Source organism: Amblyomma americanum, chromosome 4 (genome assembly GCF_052857255.1).
Source record: "Amblyomma americanum isolate KBUSLIRL-KWMA chromosome 4, ASM5285725v1, whole genome shotgun sequence".
NCBI classification, from domain to species: domain Eukaryota; kingdom Metazoa; phylum Arthropoda; class Arachnida; order Ixodida; family Ixodidae; genus Amblyomma; species Amblyomma americanum.
The window spans coordinates 20,527,025-20,551,599 of NC_135500.1; the positions used below are offsets into that span (position 1 = coordinate 20,527,025).

General features: G+C 51.5%; 1 protein-coding gene across 14 annotated transcripts in view; it reads left to right on the forward strand.

The window, feature by feature from the left end:
* LOC144127822 (rifampicin phosphotransferase-like) overlaps nt 1-24,575 on the forward strand; it is a 685,750-nt gene that overhangs the window by 395,413 nt on the left and 265,762 nt on the right. The gene's annotated exons all lie outside the window — the stretch shown is intronic.

The following is a 24,575-nucleotide window of genomic DNA, read 5'->3' on the forward strand; positions in this document are numbered from 1 at the left end:
TGCTACCATCATTAAATGAAAGAACAGCATCCAGTGTTGCCATCCGTAGGGTCCGAAGCCTAACGAACACATTCTTTGGCGCGTTCCCAAACAACATGGTTGAACGACTCATTTGCATTTTGAGTTCGCCCATGCAGGCACTTCTCTAGGAGCTCAGCCTTCGATAGCTCCCTATAAATGGGTTTGATAGCCTCCAAGACAGATGCAGGCAAACTCTCCTTGTGGAAAAATGGCTTGCCCTCTGACTGACTTCTGTTGAAGGCACACCACGTATCAGGTCCCTTTGGGCAAAGTCCATGGCATGGGTCATCGTCTGTGGCCGATAAGTGGAAGAAGGTTGCCCAAACGGCCTTTCGCATTTCATCCAGGTTTCCTACATTTCTTCTGATGGCCAAACCATAGTACGTCTGAAGCTTGTCTATTACTGCATCAGTCAGTCGGCCTCGGCCCGAGAGGCTCTTTCCATCAGAGAGTTTTCCTGCTTTGTTTCCTTTTTTAGCCTTCGTAACCTTGTGCCCATCCTTTTTTGCACGTGCCCTATGCACTCAACCTTGGATATTTCAACGGAATCACCATATGGCATTTGTGCCTTCACAGCCATAAAAGCCTTGCTGTCACCATCCCCAAGGTATTTGACGTATCGAACGCCGTGAAGCTCCTCACTCCTGCCGAAAATTTTCAGTGCTCCTGCGACTTCCATTCCACCGCTGGTGCCTTGGTAGTTGCTTTGGCACACCTCTCTATGAAGGGGGTCACTGTTTGTACCCTTGATGCTGCACTTTGGACAACGTTTAGACAAAACCTCCACATCCAGCACTTTCCCAGAGTCTACACTGGTCGCAGAGAATATGCCGTTGTGACATTCCTTGTGTGCTACGAGGTACATTCCTTGTGTGTGCTACGAGGTACATTCCTTGTGTGGGCTACGAGGTACATTCCATGCTCGTTGAGAGTGACAACCAGAACGAAAGGGGTTTAAGCCCAACCGGACCCAACCGGACCCGCCACCGCCGCCGCGGGGAAACAGGCTTTATCCTCCCCAATTTGCGTGGCCGTTCCAGGTGCGGCCCTCCCGGGCACATTCCAGGACAAGGGAACTGTCAGCGGGCCAGAGCGCGCTGTACCACAGCCGACGCTATGCGCTACCGCGAAGACAACATTCTTTCCCTCGGACTCAACACGTGAGGGGGGCGAGACAATAAGTGCGGTGGTATGTTTGTGCGCCCAAGTGAAAGCCCTAGCCCCCCCCTCCTTCCCCTCCGGCGTGGGCGTCCTCACCCTAGGGAGTGTGGAGAAGAGGATATAAAAATCGAGAAGCAGTACGGAAGAGGCACGCTCAGGACGACATCGTTCGCCAAGAGGGCCTTCAGCGCGGAAGCCCGACGGCGTGCAGCTTCTGCCAGCAACCGCTCGAGCCCAACTCCGGAGCCACTCCATCGCCCCCAGGAAGTCGTCGGCACGTAAGCTCGGACGCCCCAGCCTCTGATGTATAATCTTAATCATGGGTAATTATTGAATATACCTGTTTGTTTAAACTGAGCCATACGGTGTCTCTTTGCCTCTCCGTCCCGTGTGGACCTGCGCATTATGGGGGTCATCACACTGGTGTCAGAAGTGGGGTCTCAGAAGCAAATGTCCTCTGAATGCTGCGACATTCATGACTTCAAAATTGTAATCAAAAGGGAATCACGGGACTGATTGTGGGACTTTTACCCCCATCTGAGAGGCTTGAGGCACCGGAGGGCTTGAAAAAAAAAATGTCTTTATCTGAGGGAGCTCCCACTCCACAGCCGTCGCTCGGAGCAAGCATGCTGGCATTAGGAAGCGTCATTCCGACGTTTACGGGAGATAAGACAGGGGTTCCAATCTGCGATTTCTTTTCCATGCTAGAAGAGATTGGGAAAATGGGGGGATGGTCCGATGCTCAAATGCTGGGAATGGCGAGGTGTAAGATGGCAGGAGCTGCTCATGATTTTGCATGGCGAGACGAAAAAGTAAAATCCACAAAATCATTTGCGGAATTTAAGAAGCTCGCGTTTGAGCATTTTGACACTGAACCACGTCACGTGCGAGTACAGAGGTTCCTTGACGCCGGACAGATGGTAGGGGAGGACGTGCGAACGTTTGCGTCGCGGCTTCAGCGCTTAGCGCGCGATACGTTAAGCAGGGAGGAGGAAGGAGACCAGCTTAAGAAGAAATACGCGGAGGATATACTTAAAGAGGAAATAACCGCTTTGTTCGTGGCTGGTCTGCAAGACCCCGTGCGCCGGTTCGTGCTCTCGCGCAAGCCGAGCAATTTCGACCAAGCCGTGGAGGCCGCATTGGATGAGGAACGAAATGAGGCGTTAACGACAGCCGCAGCGAGAGTACGCGTCATAGAGAGAGCGGTGCTCAACCCTGAGGTTGCTCTCTTGACAGAGCGATTAGATCGCTTAGAACAGCTGCTATCTCAGCAGGTAGAACGCCAGGTTGAAGCGCGCGCTCAACAGCGCTCATTCGCTGGAAACCGGAGACCGCCACAAAGCTACAGGCGCGGTATGCGAGATTTCGAAGAAATCGTATGCTTCGCTTGCCAGGGTCGCGGACACATCGCCAGGTTCTGCCAAAACGTGCGCCGTGGGGAGCCACAAAGAGAAGCAGGCGAGACACGCCCTAAGCAAGCCTACAGCGGGGCTCCAGATACCGAGACAAAAAACTAGATAGTCCTCCCCAGCCTGAGGAGCGTGGGGAGGGAGCAGTAGATGATGAGGTGGTGGTAGTTTGTGTGGCCGACGAGGCATGCCCTGTTGTGCGTTGCAAGTTAAATGGTTGTTGTATGGAATTGTTGATAGATACGGGGTCAAAGGTGACATTGCTTAAGGAGAGCAGTTTTAACACGCTTCAAAGGAAGGGGGACCGCGAGGTGTTGGAAGCGTCTGGTGGTATGACAACCAAATTTGTAGGCATAACGGGGGATCCTCTTGGCATAAGTGGACTCTACCGGTTACACTTCTCTCTCGGCGGAATTGCATTGGAGCACCCCTGCTACGTATGCCCGGACACGGTGTCTCTGCCAAACGGAGTGTCAGGTATATTAGGGCAGGATTTTTTGAGAAAAGGGAAGGTAGTAGTCTCATTCTCTGACGAAGAGGTTAATGCGGGCGGATCAAAAGTTCCGTTTTTGAACAGGAGAGAGGCTGAGATTCGCATTACCGATATTGACACCCGTCAAACAGTGGGATCATTGGAGAAGGTATATTCGCGGGTTGCCGTCAGGCTGGTCGATGAGGCGGTCGTCCTTCCTTGGTCGGAGCACATTTTGTACGCGTTTGTGCCTTCAGATGTAGAGAGCGGCGCCGTGGGAGTGCTTGAGCCGGTCGACTCTCTCAGCAATGGCCTGAAGGCAGCCGCGTGCCTCGTGACAGTTAATGACGCCCACAGAGTGCCCCTACGGGTGGTTAACTGTAGCCAGCAGCCACTGAGCCTTCCCAAGAACAAAACATTGGCTTTCTTCACCTCTGCGATAGAGAAACGTGAGCCCACCGATACGGTACTTGCAACTGTAGAGCATGCTAGTCCTTCGGCTGCTCCAAAGGTGTCGTTCGATCTTTCTCACGTAAAATCCAGGGAGAGGGAGGCTCTGGCTGGTTTGCTGAACGACTACTCGGAGGTATTCGCCGCGTCCAACCTGGATTTGGGCTGCTGTGGCGTTATAAAGCACAGGATAGAAACCGGCACTTCATCGCCCGTTTACCAGCGTGCGTACAGGATTCCTTACTCCCAACGTGAGGAGATGGAGCGGCAGGTGCAGGACCTGATTGATCGCGACATTGTCGAACACTCAAAGTCACCCTGGGGAGCACCAGCAGTATTGGTGGAAAAGCCAGATGGCTCGTATCGATTGGTAGTGGACTACCTCAAACTAAATGCCGTAACTCGCATCGATCCATACCCCATCACCAATATACAGGAGACGCTTTCTCAGCTGGGCTCTGCCAGGTACTTCACGGTAGTGGACATGGCGGCGGGATTCTGGCAGATAGCAATGGATCCGGCAGATGCCGAGAAAACGGCATTCAACACGCCCACAGGGCACTATGAATGGAAAAGAATGCCGATGGGTCTGGCCAACAGCCCTGCTGTCTGGCAGAGAACCGCTGATGTTATCCTGGCAGGTCTTCTGGGGAGGAGGCTGTGCTTCGTGTATATGGATGACATTATCATATACAGTGACAGTTTTGAGAACCATTTGCGCGATATTGAGCAGGTTTTGGTGCGACTAAGAGGAGCGGGTCTCAAGCTGAAGCCCTCTAAGTGCCAATTCCTCAAAAACGAGGTGAAATACCTCGGGCACGTTGTTTCAGCTGACGGCGTGCGACCGGACCCTGAGAAACTAAGGTGTGTCTCAGATTTTCCATCCACGACTAGCGTCCGCCAGGTCCGGCAGTTTCTCGGCCTGATCGGTTACTACCGAAGGCACATAGAGGAGTTCGCCAAGCTCGCTAAGCCGCTCACCGCCTTAACAGCCAAAAATGTCGCCTTTATGTCGCCTTTCGCTGGGACGAAAACGCGGAGAATGCTTTTGGGGCCCTGAAAAGGAAGCTAATGAGTGCACCGCTGTTGCGCCACCCGGATTTTAATTTGCCCTTCGTTATGGCCACAGATGCGTCAAAGTTCGCAGTTGGTGCCGTGCTCTCTCAGGTTATCGAGGGCAAAGAACATCCCGTTGCTTTTGCTAGCCGACAGCTGAGCCCCGCAGAGCAAAAGTACGGAGCTACGGAAAGGGAGTGCCTCGCCGTTGTCTGGGCAGTAAAGCACTTCAGATGCTACCTTTACAGCCGCAAATTCAAGCTAGTCACAGACTGCCATCCTCTGAAATGGGTGATGAGTGTCAGGGACCCTAGCTCGCGACTCGCTAGATGGAATCTACACCTGCAGGAATACTGCTTTGAAGTTGAGCACAAGTCAGGAAAGACGCATCTGAATGCTGATGCACTCAGCCGCACAGCTGCCGTGGCAGCTATAGATGAGTTTGTCCCCGTAGTCGACCCCGCCGAATTACGCACAGAGCAGTGCAAAGATCCTGACCTGAAGCGAATAATGGAAAGCTTAGAGGGCGCACCGTCTCACCCCGAACAGCTAGGTTATTTCATTGGCAAAGACGGCACCCTGTGTCGGCGCACGAGGCCAACCAGGAAAGGGAGACCAGAGAAACCCGCTTGGGAGAGAGTCGTCATACCTCGGTCGTGGACAGAAAGGGTTCTTCGCGCGTTTCACGATGCGCCATGCGCCGGTCATTTTGGCGTAGCGAAGACACGCAGGCGTGTGGAGCGTTTGTACTTTTGGAGTGGCATGCGACAGGATGTTAGAGACTACTGTGCGAAGTGTCGTTCCTGTCTCGAAAGAAAAACACCCAAGGGACGAAGACCAGCTCCAATTCAGCCGTTCCCTGAGGTTTCGGCTCCCTTCGAGCGGACAGGTATGGACATAATGGGCCCATTGCCCACGACCACTTCCGGAAACAAGTACATTTTAGTGTTTGTCGATCACCTTTCAAAATACGCGGAAGCGGTAGCACTCCCAGATCAGAAGGCAGACACGGTTGCAAGAGCATTTGTCGAACAGATCGTGCTCCGACATGGACCCCCGAGGCAACTCTTGACAGATCGGGGAACGAACTTCGTGTCGCAGCTAATGAGGAGAGTTTGCGAGCTGCTTAAGATCGCTAAGAAGCAGACAACACCGTACCATCCGGCTTGCAACGGCGCGGTGGAGCGACTGAACCAAACCGTGGCCGGGTTCCTGTCGCATTTTGTTTCGCGCGACCAGCGGGACTGGGACTTGTGGCTCCCGTATGCAATGTTTGCCTACAATTCCGCAGCACACGAGAGCACGGGCGAATCGCCATTCTTTCTTCTCTACGGCCGAGACCCGGACCAGCCTAGTGAAGTGCCAGAGGGCCCCCGTCGTGTCCCATACGCTTCACTGGACGACTATAAGGTGGAGCTAGAATCGCGCTTGCAAGTGGCGAGGGACATCGCAAAGGAGGCCTTAAAGAAAGCGGCGAAGCGCAGGAAGGAGGTGCACGATCGCAGTGCTAGAGACGCGCCGTCTAATGTGGGGGACAGCGTGTACATTGAAAACTGCCAAAGGCAGATTGGGCTAGCTCGTAAGTTCCAGACGAAGTGGAGAGGGCCGTGCGAGGTTGTCGAGAAGCTTTCTCCGGTAAACTTCAGAGTCCGAGACGTGAGCCGGCGCTTGATAAGGATACACGCAAATCGCCTCAAGTCGGCACCGGTTCAGTATTCACGAAATGAGGAAAGGGAAAGCGCGGATTTTGATGGGGACAGAAGTGAAGCGGAGCGCGCAGATAGTTCGCAAGAAACGCCCTCTCCTGCATTTGTTCGGCAGGCGCCAGAGGTGACGGCCAGAATGCCACCGGATTTACTTCATGCATTGCTAGAAGAAGAAGCGCGCGAGGTTGCCGCGCAGATAACGCCAGGAGAGGCTCCTGCCACGAGCCCTCGCGAGTCCCAAAGCAGACAAAGGGTCACAGACTTACTTAGTATGACTCATGAAGGCCGATATCCGCTGCGAAATCGGAAAGCTAAGTCGGACTAATGGTGTAAACAGAGCGGAGTTTTGAACTGGTTAGAATTGTGTAATGCCACAGCTCATAACATTGCTATATGCGTATGTGTTAAGTTATCGGAGTTGGTAGTTAAACCTTTCTGTCATTAAGTAACACCTTCACAGGGGAGCATGCGGAGCGCATGCAGAACCTGCCCTACTTCCTTTCGTTATCTATATTTTTGTCTGTGCCGTGATCGTGCTAGAAGTGGGAGCTCCTTTGTAACTGTGGTAAATTTATTTCTTCCAGTTTGGACTAGAAAGGAGAGGCTTGGGTGCTGAGTTTCATGTTTATCTTTAAAAGAAGATCAGTGCTGCCCCTGGAGACGCCAGTTATGACAGCGGAGGCATATGGTGTTGTGCAGTGGTGTTGAGTGCAGCGAAAAGTGTTTTGTCGGACGCACTGTGCGAGGCGATTCAGAAAGACAAGGGGAGCTGCAGGGACTCAAATGTTCGGAGAACATTCTTCTGGAGGGTGAGCGAGTGTGACATTCCTTGTGTGCTACGAGGTACATTCCTTGTGTGTGCTGGGCTACGAGGTACATTCCATGCTCGTTGAGAGTGACAACCAGAACGAAAGGGGTTTAAGCCCAACCGGACCCAACCGGACCCGCCGCCGCCGCCGCGGGGAAACAGGCTTTATCCTCCCCAATTTGCGTGGCCGTTCCAGGTGCGGCCCTCCCGGGCACATTCCAGGACAAGGGAACTGTCAGCGGGCCAGAGCGCGCCGTACCACAGCCGACGCTATGCGCTACCGCGAAGACAACATTCTTTCCCTCGGACTCAACACGTGAGGGGGGCGAGACAATAAGTGCGGTGGTATGTTTGTGCGCCCAAGTGAAAGCCCTATCCCCCCCCTCCTTCCCCTCCGGCGTGGGCGTCCTCACCCTAGGGAGTGTGGAGAAGAGGATATAAAAATCGAGAAGCAGTACGGAAGAGGCACGCTCAGGACGACATCGTTCGCCAAGAGGGCCTTCAGCGCGGAAGCCCGACGGCGTGCAGCTTCTGCCAGCAACCGCTCGAGCCCAACTCCGGAGCCACTCCATCGCCCCCATGAAGTCGTCGGCACGTAAGCTCGGACGCCCCAGCCTCTGATGTATAATATTATTCATGTGTAATTATTGAATATACCTGTTTGTTTAAACTGAGCCATACGGTGTCTCTTTGCCTCTCCGTCCCGTGTGGACCTGCGCATTATGGGGGTCATCACACCGTTATTGGAAGTATGGCCTCGCTTCTGCCAGCTTCCATCAAGAGCAACTGCGATGTCTTTATCCCCCTCATTCAGCTGCACAGCTTCGTCAGTTGCCCTTTTCATCGACTCCTGAGGAGCAGCTTCGTTGTGACCTAGAAGCTCTTGATTGTATTTCGCAAACTTTGTTGGCAGCTTAGGAAGGTTTAGCATAGCACAGAGTATATTTCCTGCAGCCATTCCCTTACCAATGGACCTCAAGGCATACACTAACCTGAGGTTGGCTTCATAGAGGCCAGAAGTAGTTTTCTTCGACGTCTCAAATCGTTGTGCGGCACTACACACTTCACAGTTCAAACTGTAAACGCTTGCAACACCTACCCGTTTTGTCACAATTTCGATGAGCTCAACACTTCCACCGCACTCTCTGCACACACAAATCTGTGTAATTGCGGCACAAATGCCGCCCATGTCCATTAAGGCATATTGGCTGCTGCTCTGCAGCACATCCTCTTCCTGGAAGCACAGAGAAAATCTTGAAAGCTTCGATGTCGAGGAGCTGGCGCGTTCGGCGTTCGGGATCTCATTCGGTCGTGGACATCCTTTTGCTTTTTCACAATGAGCGTAGCGGTTGCCGTGAAATTCACGCCTGACGAAGGCCTTCTTTGCCCTGGGCATCTCAACTTATCAGCAGCAACCAACACCGGCACAATTTACAATACTGATCGAAAGGGATAGCACTCGGACGCAGCTGCATGAAGGTTGCAGAAACGTGGAAAAAACGTGCAAAGCGTCTCAGGATTGTCTTGGCTAAAAAAGAGGAGCTGTACAATAGTTGCCAGACAATTTTTTATATGTAGCTGATTTTAGACAAGTTTTGAAATCAGGTGGTGGACTTTTTGGTTGAAAAAATTGACGTTAATCCTGAAAGGGGGCGTGGCCGCTCACTACTTGGTTTCGGGAAAAGCGTTTTTCAGCCGTAAATATGGCTTTCTGAGGAAAGTGCGATCATGGAACATGTGTAGAAAGAATTGAACTTCTAAAATTCCAAAAGAAAAAAAAACGATTTTTTTTCTAATTTTACCTTACCCTGTGCCCTTAAGTAACTCTGGACGCGTGTGACAAAAGCCTTCCAGGTTTCTTCGCGGCGCTTGGTGGCCCCAGAAAACTGCCTTTGATACTCTGCGGCTAAAATTTCAACTCGTCTAGGACCACCGCCTTCAACTTGTAATAGTCCCTGTGCTGCTCTGCGGTGAACCGTGTCGATAAGTAGGCTACCCGCTCAGCCAGCACCGGGAACACAAACTGCGCCCAATGTTCCTTCGGCACGTTGTAAGCCACAAGCGAGCATTCCACTGACTCAAACCAGACGGGTGCTTGACCGTCTGCCGGCAATTTGGGGAACGCGCCGGCGAGTAGCTTAGCGTACTGTCTCAACCGCCCGTCCTCGGAAGGCGCCGCATTCTGGCTTCGAGCACGCATGATTTGCATCTCGAGCTCTAAGGCTCTTATCTTTTTTTCATAGAATTCCAACTCTTTCTCAATGTTTTGGCCATGCCGTGACCCCGACGCCTCGTTGCTGCCCTTGTCTCCGCCGTCCCCCCTGTCACCACTGTCACTACCGCTGTCCATCGTAGATGCCTTGTCGGGGTTAAGATGACCAAATCGGGTTATCATCAACTACGCAAGCCTTAGTCAAACAGTGACCGCTAAGAAAACGAAGGAACCAGGGAACTCACTAGGAGCTGCGCTCAGGATCCCCTTTTCGGGCAGGAATGGCGGCGACCTCGGACCAGGTGCCGACTGAAGCCGCTAGCTGCCGCCTTTACTCTGGCATGCCGTTTTCTGTCCGCTGAAGGCCGTGTCCGCTTCAATCCTCCAACTGCCACCGTTGCTCAGGGATACTACTCTGTGTCTGTTGCCTTGTCTTCGGCGTTTCACGCCCGATGCGGTTCGCACCTTCGTACCCCCGTAGCCTGTCGTCCTTTTGGTATCTCGCCTTGGATGCCGAACTTCGTCGTTCTCTCCGTGGATGTCTTCGTCCGTTCCTCGGGGCCGCTGCAGAGCACCAGTACTGTCGACTGCGCCAGTAAAGGTTTGCCGGTAGTGTTGGTCCGGTGATTTCCAGAAACTGGATGCACGGCTTGAAGGCTTCTCGATGATATGACTTGCAGGCGAAGCGAATTAGTGAGAAACGAACTTTTATACAGGCCATTTACAGATGGGTACAAACAAACGTCAGTATACGGCCACAACTATCCGCGGCTGGCCTAGCCGACCGCCTGCACAGAGGCGAGGGACACCACGTCCCAACAGTCAAACTGGCGCGCCCTGCACTAGCTCTCCACGGTCACTCCATCCGCCCTCGGCCAGCCCGAGAGCCGCCAGCTAGGAGTAGCTAGAGCAAAAAGCACACGGGCGCGGCTCCCTTCGCGGGTACACCCCGAAGATGACCGCGCCCCTTTCCACACGTAAAAATAAACTGCTAAATGCGGCTCATCAGTTTTGACGAATAGGAAAGCTCAGAACTGATGTCAGCATTTTCCCTTACCCCCGAGTTCCTCCCTAGGTGGTCTCGCAATCCTTCGCCAAGGGGACAGGGGTCCAAGGTCGAGGCCGGCAGATAGCCCCGCCGTCCGGAGCGGCGAAGAAAACCGCAAGGACGAATGGGGAGACTAACAAAAAAGGCATGAGTCCCCTTCTAACGGCGTGCACCAAAGCAAAACAAAATAAAACAAAACCGAACGTGCAGCCTAGGTCACGGCCCTCTCGCGGAATATTCGCAACAGATGTACAAAAAGATGCGACAGCGCGCCGAACCCTACGCCCGGTTTGTAGTGAATTTCTCGGTGAGAGCGATCATACTGCGCCTTCTGCTGGGCTCGAGCAGTGCTCAGATTCCGGCGGGCTTTGTGTAAAGCCTCCGTCATCCTCGTGCACAGCCCGGTCGCGTAGTCGGCGCGTGCCGACGAAGCAATCGGGGTGTTGCTGCGAACCTGGAGAGTAAGTTCTACCGGGTTCGTCAGCTCCCTGCCAAGGTCGAGAGCGGCAGGTGTGTACCCAGTCGAGCGGTTCACGGTCGACCTGAGAGCAAACCCAATCTCGGGGAGACAGGTGTCCCAGTCGCTGTGCTTCCTCGCAAATGCAACGGGCATGTGCTTGATGTTGCGGTTCACGCGTTCCGTGGGATTCGCTTGGGCATGATACGTGGTTGTTCTCCTGTGCTTAATGCCAAGGGCCGCACAGGAGTCCACAAAGAGTTTGGCAGTGAAGTACGATGCATTGTCCGTTATCAACTGCCCGGGCTAGCCGAATCGTGTGAACACCTCGATCAGCTTCCCTATGATTACGCGTGCCGAGAGCTTTCGAAGTGGGAACAGTTCCACCCATTTGCTTAAATGGTCTGTGACAACGAGCAGGAAGTGGTTTCCACTGGGAGTCGTGGGGTAAGGTCCCATGACGTCACAAGCAGCAATATGCCAAGGACCCAGGCTTTAAATCGGCTGCATAAGCCCGGGTGTGCGTCCACCACGCGGCTTGACCCTTTGGCACACGTCGCACGAGCGGGCGTAGCGAATCGCATCGCGCTTCATGCCAGGCCAGGTAGCGAGGCGGCATATCTTGAGGTAAGTCTTAGGGCCACTCGCATGCCCAGAGATGCACGTGTCATGAAAGTAGCGTAAAAGTGCTTCTCTCATCACGTATCGCGGTATCACCGTGGTATCACCACCTTGAAGGACTCGTGTGTATCCTTCGCGGAGGGGATATATCTCAGCAGGATGCCATCGGAGTCGAGCAGATAGGAATCCATCGCGCTCACAGCATTACCAGCTGTGTTTGAGCGCCCCGCACGGACAACAATACCAGTTGCCTCCATGTGCGCCGCGGCCGCGCCGCTGGATCCCTGAGCCCGTCGAACACTTTTCGACAAAATGGATCCTCCCGCCGTGCCTCCAGCAGCTCCTTTCTGCTGAAAACGCTCACCACTGAACTGACGAATTCCAAGTGGTTCACGCTTTGCCCTGGGAAGGCGGGTGGTCCCCTCCCTCGGGGCGTTGGGCGAGCTTCGCGGCAGTCGCGCTGCTCCGGCTGTCGGGCGCGGCGGAGTGGGCAGTGTTGTTACTTCCCACGCCATCAAAGGGCCACGTTGTTTTTACCCCTCCTGTAGCGCACGGTAAAGTCGTAACGCTGGAGGAGTAGCGCCCATCGCGCTAGGCGTCCGCTCGGCTCGCCTAGGCGCCTCAGCCACGTGAGTGCCATGTGATCAGTCTCAATCACGAAGGCGACTCCGTCGACGTAATAGTCGAACTTCCGAAGAGCGAAGATAATCGCGAGACATTCCTTTTCAGTCACGGAATAGTTTCTCTCTGCGAGAGGTAATGATCGGCTAGCGAACGCCACCGGTCTCAGGCTACCTTCGTGCTCTTGAAGCAGGACTGCTCCTAAGCCCGGGCCACAAGCGTCCGTGTGGATCACAAATTCCCTGTTCAGGTCAGGCAGCCTCAGCTCTGTGGTTTCCGCGAGCGCGCAAGTGAGATGGCGTAGTGCCACCTCTTGCACGGGTCCCCAATGCCACTTCACACCTTTCCTCAACAATGCCGTTAAGGGGGCTTGCAGAGCTGCGCAATCTGGGATAAACTGGCGATAAAGGTTCACCAGCCCCAGAAAGCGTCACAGTACACCTATGTCTGCCGGCGACGGGAACTGTAATATAGCCCGCAGCTTGTCCTCGCACGGCAAAAGGCGTCCTTTGTCTAGCGTGAACCCCAACAGTGTTATTCGGTTCGCCGCTATCTGGGTCTTGTTCGGGTTCAGAGTGATTCCCGCTGACCTCAGCCTTTCCAGAACGTCCCTGAGAGGACGTAAGTGTTGATCAAAGGTTGCCGAATAGACCACAATGTCATCCAGGTAAGCAAGAGCGTGGTGCCACCTTGCATCGCCTAGGACACGGTCCATCAGACGCTGGTACGTCGCGGGCGCTCCGACCAGGCCGCAAGGCATTTGGGTAAACTGGAAAAGTCCCCTGTGACAAGTGAAAGCTGTTTTCTCTCGGTCACTGGGAGTCATCTCCACCTGAAAATATTCTCTGCTGGCATCGAGCGTAGTGAAGTACTTCGCTCCACCAACATTAGACACGATCGAGGGAATGCTTGGAAGTGGGTATGCCTCCTTCCCTGCCACCTCGTTCAGGCGTCGATAGTCCACACAAAGGCGGGTAGTTCCATCCTTTTGGGCGCCAGCAGCACTGGAAACCCCTAGGGGCTGTTTGAACGTTCCACAACGCCTGTGTCGAGAAGTTCGTCCAGAGCGTCACCGAGCGCTTTCCTCTTAGCCAAGCTGACCGGCCGAAAATTGCACTTCCACGGAACGGCGTCGCGTCGCCTGTCTCAATTTTGTGCCTAACCAGCGAGCGTAGTGCAGCCAGGCCGCTCCGTGAATACAGCGTCGTATTCGTTGAGGAGCAGAGGCAAGCGCGCTTTTTCCTCCCGACAAACCGCCTGAGTTGTTCAGGAGCGGGTGGGAAGGCCTGCATGCCGCCGCAGCGCAGAGTGCCACCGCCGGGGGAACAGGGGGTCGCACGGGAAGGGAGGGGTTCCCTTCCTCGTTTTTCCTCTCGGCGCGGTTGACCGGCTGGTATGGCCGCTCGGCCGAAGGCGTTTTGACGGGATTTTTCTGGCGATCGTTGCGTATGTCTGCGCGCGTAGCATTGGAAAGCGAATGTGCTTCTGACGCATTTGGAGGTTTAACGTAAGGTTTCAGGGTGCCACATGGTCGCACCCTATATCCTCCGTTGCAGACGTCAATAACAATGCCCGTCTTGGCGAGGAAGTCTCTACCAAGAATAATTGGAACCGATAGGCCGGAGAGGTGAGCGAAGGGCTGGCGTCTCGTTTCTCCCACCGCACCACAGGCCGCGCGGAACCGCTCGCGTGGGCTGTGCCGCTGGCTAATGGGAACGTGAGGTTGCTCGCTCGCATTTGAAGACCGTTCCGACGGAGATGCTCGCCTACCTCGTCGCCAAACAGCGATGCGCTCGCTCCTGTGTCTAGGAAAGCCGTGAACTTACGTCGAGCAACTGTAAGCTCATAAGCGGGACTGGCGTGTCGCTGGGTGGTTCCAAACGACAAGCCAGCGGGGCTAGAAGTTCGTGTGACTCACAGCGTACCGCTGTTGACGCCGCCGGCTGTGCAGCGTTGCTCACCGGCGCCTTCGTTCGTTTCCCGAAAGCGCGTATTCTCGGTTCACGGGGCGTCTGCATTCCCGGTCCTTGGGTCGGCATGTCGGTCCCGATTCTGCGTACCTTGGCCAGGTGCAGCGTGTGCTGCCCGCATAGCATACGTGTACGGGTCGAGAGCTTTGTCAGACAATTCCCAACCGTTTCTCAGTTGCCCGTCACTGAATGCAACCGTTTCGGCACCCCGGAAAGGAATGCGAGAAGTGTATCCGCTCCAGGCGCATCGCGGCTCAAGTGCCTGTGACGCTGGCGGTGGTGGCCGATACGCGGGGGAGGCGAGTATGTCCGCCTGTATGCGCTTGGCACCCGAGGCGAGTTCGTCTAAGTCCCTGAACTGCACGCCTCTTAGGTAGGCAGCGAAGGTAGGGTGAGCTTACCGCGTTACACGCTCTGCCTTCTCGCCGTTGGAGCTGAGGGGAAGTTCGTCCATCGCCCTCACGTACTCAAGCAGGGATTCGTCCGGATGCTGAGTACGCAGCTCCAACTCGCGCCGCAGACGACGATCGTAATCTGCGGGCAAGAACTCCTCGCGAAACCTCGCTCGGAATTCCTCCATTGTGCGTGACCGGTGGCCATTAAGGCGGAACCAGCGGGTAGCCTGATCAGTCAGTGAGGCTGGCACGACACGCGCCAAAACCTCGCCATCGGTAAGCCCCGTCGCCTGCTGGTAGGTCAGCACGCAATCTGGGTACTCGTTGGCACTTACAAGATCACGATAGCGCCGTAGCTGGGAAGGTCCACCCGTAGCCTAGGTCTTGCCACTGGAGCGGGTGTTTGCAGGTTGTTCTGCACGATACCCGTGAAGATCTCTATGAGGCGCAAAGCGTTGCGCAGCACAGCTTCTTGGGGTTTGGCCTGGCCAGGAAGTTCTGGCTGAGGGGCCGCGTGGGATGAGCAAGGCTGCGCAGGTTGCGCCGTGCTGTCCGTACCTGGTGGCATAGCGCTTGGCGAGAAGTGCCTAGCGTGGCCGCTCGTCTGAGCCAGTGTGTCGTGTGAATCACCGCTCGGCTCAAACGATATTAGATCGCGGGGGCTAGCGTCAGCCTCTATCGGAAAACCACAGCAGGGACTGGAAGTCAATCCCGCTGGCCGCCATGGCTAGCCTGTGCGTCGGCAGTCGGTCACACAGGCACTCGGTTTGTCACACCTCGGGCCCCACGTTGGGCGCCAAGAATATGGGGGTTATTCATGTAATAACGATCAAAGGGCTAGAAGCAGTTGTCGCTCTCTAGCACCGGCGTGCTAGCCCTAGCAGTCAGAGCTGTGACCCCCAACCCGCGGTGCAGTAAGTCGCATCCACGGCGGGTTCGGGCCAGAGGGGACAAACACGAGTATTCTACTCGGATGAGCGTTTATTGCTGCCGAGCAATAGAATTAGCAGCAAACAAGAATGCAACCGCCGCAACGAGGGAGTGTTCCGCTCGCGTACGGGGGTGAAATGCACAAAAGGGGTGAACGCACACAAAATGGTGGGGGAGGAAGTTTCCGCTTACCTCGCGTGGCTCCTCGCTCACGGCCCGCGGCGGTCAGTTCACACACGGTGGCCGGGCGATAACGGCAGTGGTCTCCGTGGCAGATCTGCGTCCGCGCGTGTGCGCGGCTCCCGCCAGAAGACAAGCGGGCCACAGGAGAACCGCGCGACCGCGCCTTTTCCCGGGATGTGGAGTGGAGGTCTCTCCGTGCTAAGAGGGGCAAAAGGGAGTCTCCGCGGCGGTGTCGCTGCGAGGGCGCGAAAGGAAGCGGGGGTGGCGTGAATGCCCTCCCTCGCAAACCTCCCGAACGGCGCGCGCATAACATCGCGTGATAATTAGGCGCGGCCGTTTTATGGGACAGGGGATTCGCGTGAATCCCCCCACAATATGTACATATACCTGCTGTAATTTTAGGCTGTTCGATAGCTCCATGGCCCCATAATATATATATATATATATATATATATATATATATATATATATATATATATACCAAACGTGATTTCTGGCAGCTGATTTGGTCAATATAATATAAAATCAGGAAAAATTGAAGAAACAAAACAGGATTTAATTCACGACGTTTCGGCTGGAGGACCAGCCTTTTAGAGTGTGGTACAGCTTTTGAAACACACAGCTTTTATAGAGCGTGCGCGAGGTACAAAGTTACAGCAAAGCACGAGTTCAAAAAACTAGGGGGGGGGATGGGGGAAGAGACCAGGAAGAACAATACTTTTTTTACAAAGGAAGAGAGGGAATTCTCCCGACTCTCTCTTCCTTTGTAAAAAAAAATATTGTTCTTCCTGGTCTCTTTCCCCCCCCCCCCCCCCCTAGTTTTTTGATCTCGTGCTTTGCTGTAACTTTGTACCTCGCGCACGCTCCATAAAAGCTGCGTGTTTGAAACGCTGTACTACACTAGAAAAAGGCTAGTCCTCCAGCCGAATCGTCGTGAATTAAATCCTGTTATGTTTCTTCAATTTTTGGTGATTTATATATATATATATATATATATATATATATATATATATATATATATATATATATATATATATATATATATATATATATGCACATCCAGCTGTATCGATAATTTCATCTTCACACTGAGCAATGCATTTGTTGCTAAAAGTGAGCAGTGCGCACAAACACTGTCTCATAATCACTCAACGTCGCCATGTTTCTGATCAATGTTTGCGCGACACCGCATCTGTCGTCGCGGCGCCTACTTTGCGATGCGTGACTGCTAAGAGGTGGCGCTAGTGTCGTGATTATGTGCACCGACTGATATTTGCTTCATATCGTGCTAATGTCCTTCTGCTCTGCGTGTCTAATCCTTTGATCATGCTTTGCGGTTCATATCATGAGGGACTTAGTAAGGCAATGTCATCAGCGAATCCCAGATTTGGTATTCTTCATTAACTCTTATCCACAACTCGTCCCAATCCAGGCCTCTGAATACCTCTTGTAAACAGGCGGTGAATAGCATTGGCTACACGTGTAACCCCCCCCCCCCCCCCTGAAAAATTAACACGCAGAAAACGAAAGTAATGTTCAACGGTCTCCCAAGGCAACAGCAGATCACAATTAGTATTGAGGTGCTGGAAGTGGTGAGGGAACACATATACTTAGGGCAGGTAGTGACAGCTGATCCGGATCATGAGAGGGAAATAACCACGAGAAAAAGAATGAAGTGGAGCGCATATGACAGGCTCTCTCCGGTCATGAATGGTAGTTTTCCAATATCTCTCAAGAGAAAAGTGTGCAACAGGTGTATCTTACCGGTAGTCACTCACCTATGGGGCACAAAGGTGGAGGCTAACGGAGGCGATTCAGCTCAAGCTAAGGACAACACATTCAGCTATGGAACGAAAAATGATAGGTTAACATTAAGATACCGGAAGCGGGCTGTATGGGTGAGGGGCCAAACGCGGGTTAATTGCAGCATAGTCGAAATCAAGAGGAAGTAATGGACATGGGCAGGGCATATGTTGAAGTCCTGATAGGCGCAAAAGACACACACAGGAAAAAAGGGGGATGACACAAAGAGCGCCTTTCCCTGTGTGTGTGTCTTTTGCGCCTTTCAGAACTTTAATCATTAATCATGAACCAACTAGCCCCAATGCAAGTTCTTCAGGGCCTATGTAATGCGAAGGCTGGGTAAACAGTGGTCCTTAAGGGTAACGGAGTGGATTCCACGCAAGCGTAGCAGGGGTGGCAGAAAGTTAGGTGGGCGGATTAGGTTAACAAGTCGGGGATCAGGTGGCCGCAGCTGGCAAAGGGCAAGGTTAATTGGAGAGACATGGGAGAGATCTTTGCCCTAGCTGCAGTGGGCGTAGTCAGGCTGACCACGATGATGTGCACATGCAGCACAGCGGGCGGTCAGTTTGAAGCATTAGGCCGCCTAGCATAAAAAGTGTATCTTTCGATTCCATAGCAGCCAAAAACGCCCATTCACGCTGCCACTCGCACCGTCACGCTTACATACCTGCCTCACGCGGGCGTCGCAACCACCGTCGACATATCGCCTGCCGGAGCAATGAGGTCGTCGCGCCTTGCCAGCAGCGGATTTCGTTCACTCAATCCAGGATTGAGAGCAGCACAATCGTAGCGCCCGAATGCGCTAGTCAGGTGATATTCTTCGTATTTCGCGGGTTTTCTTTGGAGCTCGGAAAATAGATATACGTCAGGCTTTCCTTATCGCAAATAAATGGAATGGGGGTTTCTGAAGGTGCTCTCCAACTTTGCTATTAACACTTTCTGTTAAAGTCAATATTTACCCATTTATAAAGATTTCCTTGAATGCTGATTATTCAAATGCACAACAAAAAATTTCCTATGATGCGCAAGCCGGTTGGTAGATCTATGCAAATGGTTTCCCTGGCGTAACACAAATATCCTATTTTTAACCTTTGGCTAAAGTTAACCTGGACACCCTGATAACGTGCACTGACATCGCACAGTACACGGACACCTTTTGCGCTTCGCCTGCATCGAAATACGGCCGCGGCTGCCGCGTTAGAACCCGGGTACTCCGCGCTCTTTGTGCATAACAAATCCTTATATTAAACTGCACATCCCCAACCAAAATTCAAATTAGTGTTTTGGTTGGAGATGTGCGGTTAATTATAAGCAGTCAAACCCAACTAGACAGGCATGCAAATCTGTGAAAATGTTTAGTTTTTTAACCAATGCTTTTCTGCACTGAGCCCAGGAGCAGAGGGACAGCACCTTATTCGGCTCATTCTGGTCAAGGCCTCAATTATTTCTAGAGCGTAGCCCATTTCCGGTGGGAGCGGCATGCCTCGCCGTTGCTGAGCGCGGAGCAAAGCGGGGAATGAAAGATGGCGACAGCGAAGAGAGCGCGAGAAGGAACGCAGATCAAGAGGGTAGGGCTGGAGTGCAAACTGCTGGGCTAGTTGGTTCATATTGCATAGAAAAGGAACCAGCGAAAATAGACGCAAGACAAGAACAAAGGAGGCACACACCACAACGCTCCTTGCAAACTGTCCGGTTTGTGCGCCAAAACCTTTGCAGACATTCGCAGAACCGGTGTTTGCAACACAAAACACCAGACTATGTTCACCACATGCGCAGTGGGCGTGGTGTATTCAATCCCATTGTCATGCGGGAAAATCTACATAGGCCAAACTGGAGCATGCTTGAATGAGCGCCTGAGGCAACATCGCACAACTTTGGGCACAGGCACAGGCAGCAATCTAGCCTTACATGTAAAGGACTGCAAATGTTCTCCTAGTTTTCACATTGCCAGCATTATCGGGCGGGGGAAATCTAAACGTGAGCGTGAGCTATTGGAGGCATTCATGATCAGAAAGAATAAGCAGAAATGCGTCAGCGAGCCGTCTGTGATTATCACTGAAAAGGAGTACAAGTTTTTATCGTTATAGTAGGCATGTCATCATGTGGTGCGCGAAGTGTATTGTCTGTGGGTGCGCAGGCAGGAAATTCCTTTAAAATGAGCGATTCTTCATCGCAATAAATCAGTTGTAAGTCCAGCGTTGTGGTGTGTGCCTCCTTTGTTCTTGTCTTGCGTCTATTTTCGCTGGTTCCTTTTCTATGCAGGGTAGGGCTGCTGTGTGTGAAGCATGGCGTCTGCGATCACCCCCCCCCCCCCCCCCCCCCCCCGTGCTCGTATGTCCGAGACGAGCGCAGAGGGGGATCGCAGAGGCCATGCGTGAAGTGCTCCGCTCCGGCGACCCGCTAAGAGATGACGTCAGAGTAGCGCGTGCCGTAAAAGTCGCTTGAGCTTAAGCGCGCCGTAAAGCCCCACAATCGCTCGGTCGCCCGCGGGAAGGCACGGCGGCTGCGATCTCTGTGCGTGCTGCGCCGTCGTAACCCAGAGACGCCTCCGTTCGGCGCTGCGTGCTCGGTTCGCGGTTACCAACGGTTCAAATACCGCAACAGCTGAGCTAGAAAATTGCATTATCAAGAAGCGTAATCGTCGGTCAACATTTCTCACGTGCGCCGCGTGCAAGCACAGGCGACTTCGGCATTTGTGCTCTTTTAATGTCCCAATCCTTGCAATTAATAGTGCCGAGAGAAATAATGATAAATATAGACCCTTTATTTTTCACGAATTTCAAAATGGAAACTCAACACCCTATGTGGGTATTTCGCTACAGTGCTGTGAGTGACAATTTGCTTGTTTTACAAATGATCCGACAATCACTAGTTCCTTTAAGCGGTGTTCTTAATTTATCGCATCGCTGCAGTCGATCGCTTTACTTCCGTTACGCTTCCCTTTTCTATTCCTATGTCTGCACGACCCCGAAAATGTAGGGGGAAAAATATGTGCCCCTATTTTTGTCGCGCACCGAGTGACTAAGCTGCATTGCAGTTCCTCAGTTTATAGCAGAATAGCATTCTTGTGGGTTAGTTGGTGAAATTCCAGTTTTGTGGCACCTTGAATATTGTGACAGAAAGACAAACATCTCCATAGAGAGGTTATGGCAGTTGTTTCGCGATCGTCTTTGGTCTTCGCGGTGCTGCTTGTGGCAAGCCAAATCAACGAAAAAATGTTTGTCAGATTCTCTTTAGGTGCTCATGGAACGACAACAAATGAGCAGCACAGGGCAGTAATGGTTAGGCGCCAATTAAAGCACGGCAACTACAAAGCGAAATATCTCTTGACGAGAGACTGAGCAAAATGAATCACAGGAGGCGGGCAGCCATAGACTTCATGCACTTATAGAGTACAAAACGTTTACGTGCGAAGGAGGAAAAGGACTAGCAAGCTTACGAAAAGGTGCACTTTCAACAACAGAGAACAGGAAATTGCCACGAGCGTCAAATAGAAGTTCTTCGTAACTGAAACTGCTAACTGGGGAAGGAAATGGAAATTGAAGCAAAAAAATCCGTTGCGTGAATGCCGAAGCAGCAAAAGTGAGGTTAGAAAGGAAAAGTTGTGTTAGCAGAGAGGGCCTTTTTTTTTTTTTGAGGCCACATAAGGTTGCTTCAAATCAAGGCCTTATAAAAGTAGACATGACGAAGCAATGAAAAATTATGTAACCTGCTGGAGCATTGTAGCCAACAATAAACATTCTCTAATATGTTTCAGAGGTGTACATCAGATATAGAATATTTATTTATTTATTTAATAAGCATACACCTAAAGGTCCTCCTTAATGGGGTATTACAAAAGGGGGTCAGTGTAAAAACATGTATAAGGAATATCATTAACAAGCAAACGAAGAATAAACAGGCTAGGTATAACGTGAAAAAATATTTAAGCACCAGAGTAAATAAAGAAGCAGGCGATAAACACAAATTTTAGGTTTAAAGAAAACGATTAGGCATAACGGAATGAGAAAATAATACAGTGTACGTGTTAGGCACGAAATGAACAGAAGCAATCGCAAAAGCGCGGCAACTGAGAATAAAACTTTAAAAAATTGTCAGCATTTCAAACGCCAACGTCGCTGCAGGGGAGAGCAAGAAATGTGGAGGGCGTTAGATTCAATGGCTATGTGCGCTAGTAAATTGTTCCACTCTATGAATAGGACAGTGAGACTGCCTAACGCCATCGGTGTTTGATGTACGTAGTGAAGGGAAAATTAGCACAACACTAGGTACGATCAAGAAAAGGCTAAATATTGGTGGCGTAAAAACAGAATTCAAAAGTTACAATATGCCTCGCCGTTGCTGAGCGCGGAGCAAAGCGGGGAATGAAAGATGGCGACAGCGAAGAGAGCGCGAGAAGGAACGCAGATCAAGAGGGTAGGGCTGGAGTGCAAACTGCTGGGCTAGTTGGTTCATATTGCATAGAAAAGGAACCAGCGAAAATAGACGCAAGACAAGAACAAAGGAGGCACACACCACAACGCTCCTTGCAAACTGTCCGGTTTGTGCGCCAAAACCTTTGCAGACATTCGCAGAACCGGTGTTTGCAACACAAAACACCAGACTATGTTCACCACATGCGCAGTGGGCGTGGTGTATTCAATCCCATTGTCATGCGGGAAAATCTACATAGGCCAAACTGGAGCATGCTTGAATGAGCGCCTGAGGCAACATCGCACAACTTTGGGCACAGGCACAGGCAGCAATCTAGCCTTACATGTAAAGGACTGCAAATGTTCTCCTAGTTTTCACATTGCCAGCATTATCGGGCGGGGGAAATCTAAACGTGAGCGTGAGCTATTGGAGGCATTCATGATCAGAAAGAATAAGCAGAAATGCGTCAGCGAGCCGTCTGTGATTATCACTGAAAAGGAGTACAAGTTTTTATCGTTATAGTAGGCATGTCATCATGTGGTGCGCGAAGTGTATTGTCTGTGGGTGCGCAGGCAGGAAATTCCTTTAAAATGAGCGATTCTTCATCGCAATAAATCAGTTGTAAGTCCAGCGTTGTGGTGTGTGCCTCCTTTGTTCTTGTCTTGCGTCTATTTTCGCTGGTTCCTTTTCTATGCAGGGTAGGGCTGCTGTGTGTGAAGCATGGCGTCTGCGATCACCCCCCCCCCCCCCCCCCCCCGTGCTCGTATGTCCGAGACGAGCGCAGAGGGGGATCGCAGAGGCCATGCGTGAAGTGCTCCGCTCCGGCGACCCGCTAAGAGATGACGTCAGAGTAGCGCGTGCCGTAAAAGTCGCTTGAGCTTAAGCGCGCCGTAAAGCCCCACAATCGCTCGGTCGCCCGCGGGAAGGCACGGCGGCTGCGATCTCTGTGCGTGCTGCGCCGTCGTAACCCAGAGACGCCTCCGTTCGGCGCTGCGTGCTCGGTTCGCGGTTACCAACGGTTCAAATACCGCAACAGCTGAGCTAGAAAATTGCATTATCAAGAAGCGTAATCGTCGGTCAACATTTCTCACGTGCGCCGCGTGCAAGCACAGGCGACTTCGGCATTTGTGCTCTTTTAATGTCCCAATCCTTGCAATTAATAGTGCCGAGAGAAATAATGATAAATATAGACCCTTTATTTTTCACGAATTTCAAAATGGAAACTCAACACCCTATGTGGGTATTTCGCTACAGTGCTGTGAGTGACAATTTGCTTGTTTTACAAATGATCCGACAATCACTAGTTCCTTTAAGCGGTGTTCTTAATTTATCGCATCGCTGCAGTCGATCGCTTTACTTCCGTTACGCTTCCCTTTTCTATTCCTATGTCTGCACGACCCCGAAAATGTAGGGGGAAAAATATGTGCCCCTATTTTTGTCGCGCACCGAGTGACTAAGCTGCATTGCAGTTCCTCAGTTTATAGCAGAATAGCATTCTTGTGGGTTAGTTGGTGAAATTCCAGTTTTGTGGCACCTTGAATATTGTGACAGAAAGACAAACATCTCCATAGAGAGGTTATGGCAGTTGTTTCGCGATCGTCTTTGGTCTTCGCGGTGCTGCTTGTGGCAAGCCAAATCAACGAAAAAATGTTTGTCAGATTCTCTTTAGGTGCTCATGGAACGACAACAAATGAGCAGCACAGGGCAGTAATGGTTAGGCGCCAATTAAAGCACGGCAACTACAAAGCGAAATATCTCTTGACGAGAGACTGAGCAAAATGAATCACAGGAGGCGGGCAGCCATAGACTTCATGCACTTATAGAGTACAAAACGTTTACGTGCGAAGGAGGAAAAGGACTAGCAAGCTTACGAAAAGGTGCACTTTCAACAACAGAGAACAGGAAATTGCCACGAGCGTCAAATAGAAGTTCTTCGTAACTGAAACTGCTAACTGGGGAAGGAAATGGAAATTGAAGCAAAAAAATCCGTTGCGTGAATGCCGAAGCAGCAAAAGTGAGGTTAGAAAGGAAAAGTTGTGTTAGCAGAGAGGGCCTTTTTTTTTTTTTGAGGCCACATAAGGTTGCTTCAAATCAAGGCCTTATAAAAGTAGACATGACGAAGCAATGAAAAATTATGTAACCTGCTGGAGCATTGTAGCCAACAATAAACATTCTCTAATATGTTTCAGAGGTGTACATCAGATATAGAATATTTATTTATTTATTTAATAAGCATACACCTAAAGGTCCTCCTTAATGGGGTATTACAAAAGGGGGTCAGTGTAAAAACATGTATAAGGAATATCATTAACAAGCAAACGAAGAATAAACAGGCTAGGTATAACGTGAAAAAATATTTAAGCACCAGAGTAAATAAAGAAGCAGGCGATAAACACAAATTTTAGGTTTAAAGAAAACGATTAGGCATAACGGAATGAGAAAATAATACAGTGTACGTGTTAGGCACGAAATGAACAGAAGCAATCGCAAAAGCGCGGCAACTGAGAATAAAACTTTAAAAAATTGTCAGCATTTCAAACGCCAACGTCGCTGCAGGGGAGAGCAAGAAATGTGGAGGGCGTTAGATTCAATGGCTATGTGCGCTAGTAAATTGTTCCACTCTATGAATAGGACAGTGAGACTGCCTAACGCCATCGGTGTTTGATGTACGTAGTGAAGGGAAAATTAGCACAACACTAGGTACGATCAAGAAAAGGCTAAATATTGGTGGCGTAAAAACAGAATTCAAAAGTTACAATATAAGCCTAGAAATGCAATAATATGTATAGAACGAAATAAAATACATTACAATGTCAAAGAACCAGAATAATACTTAAAA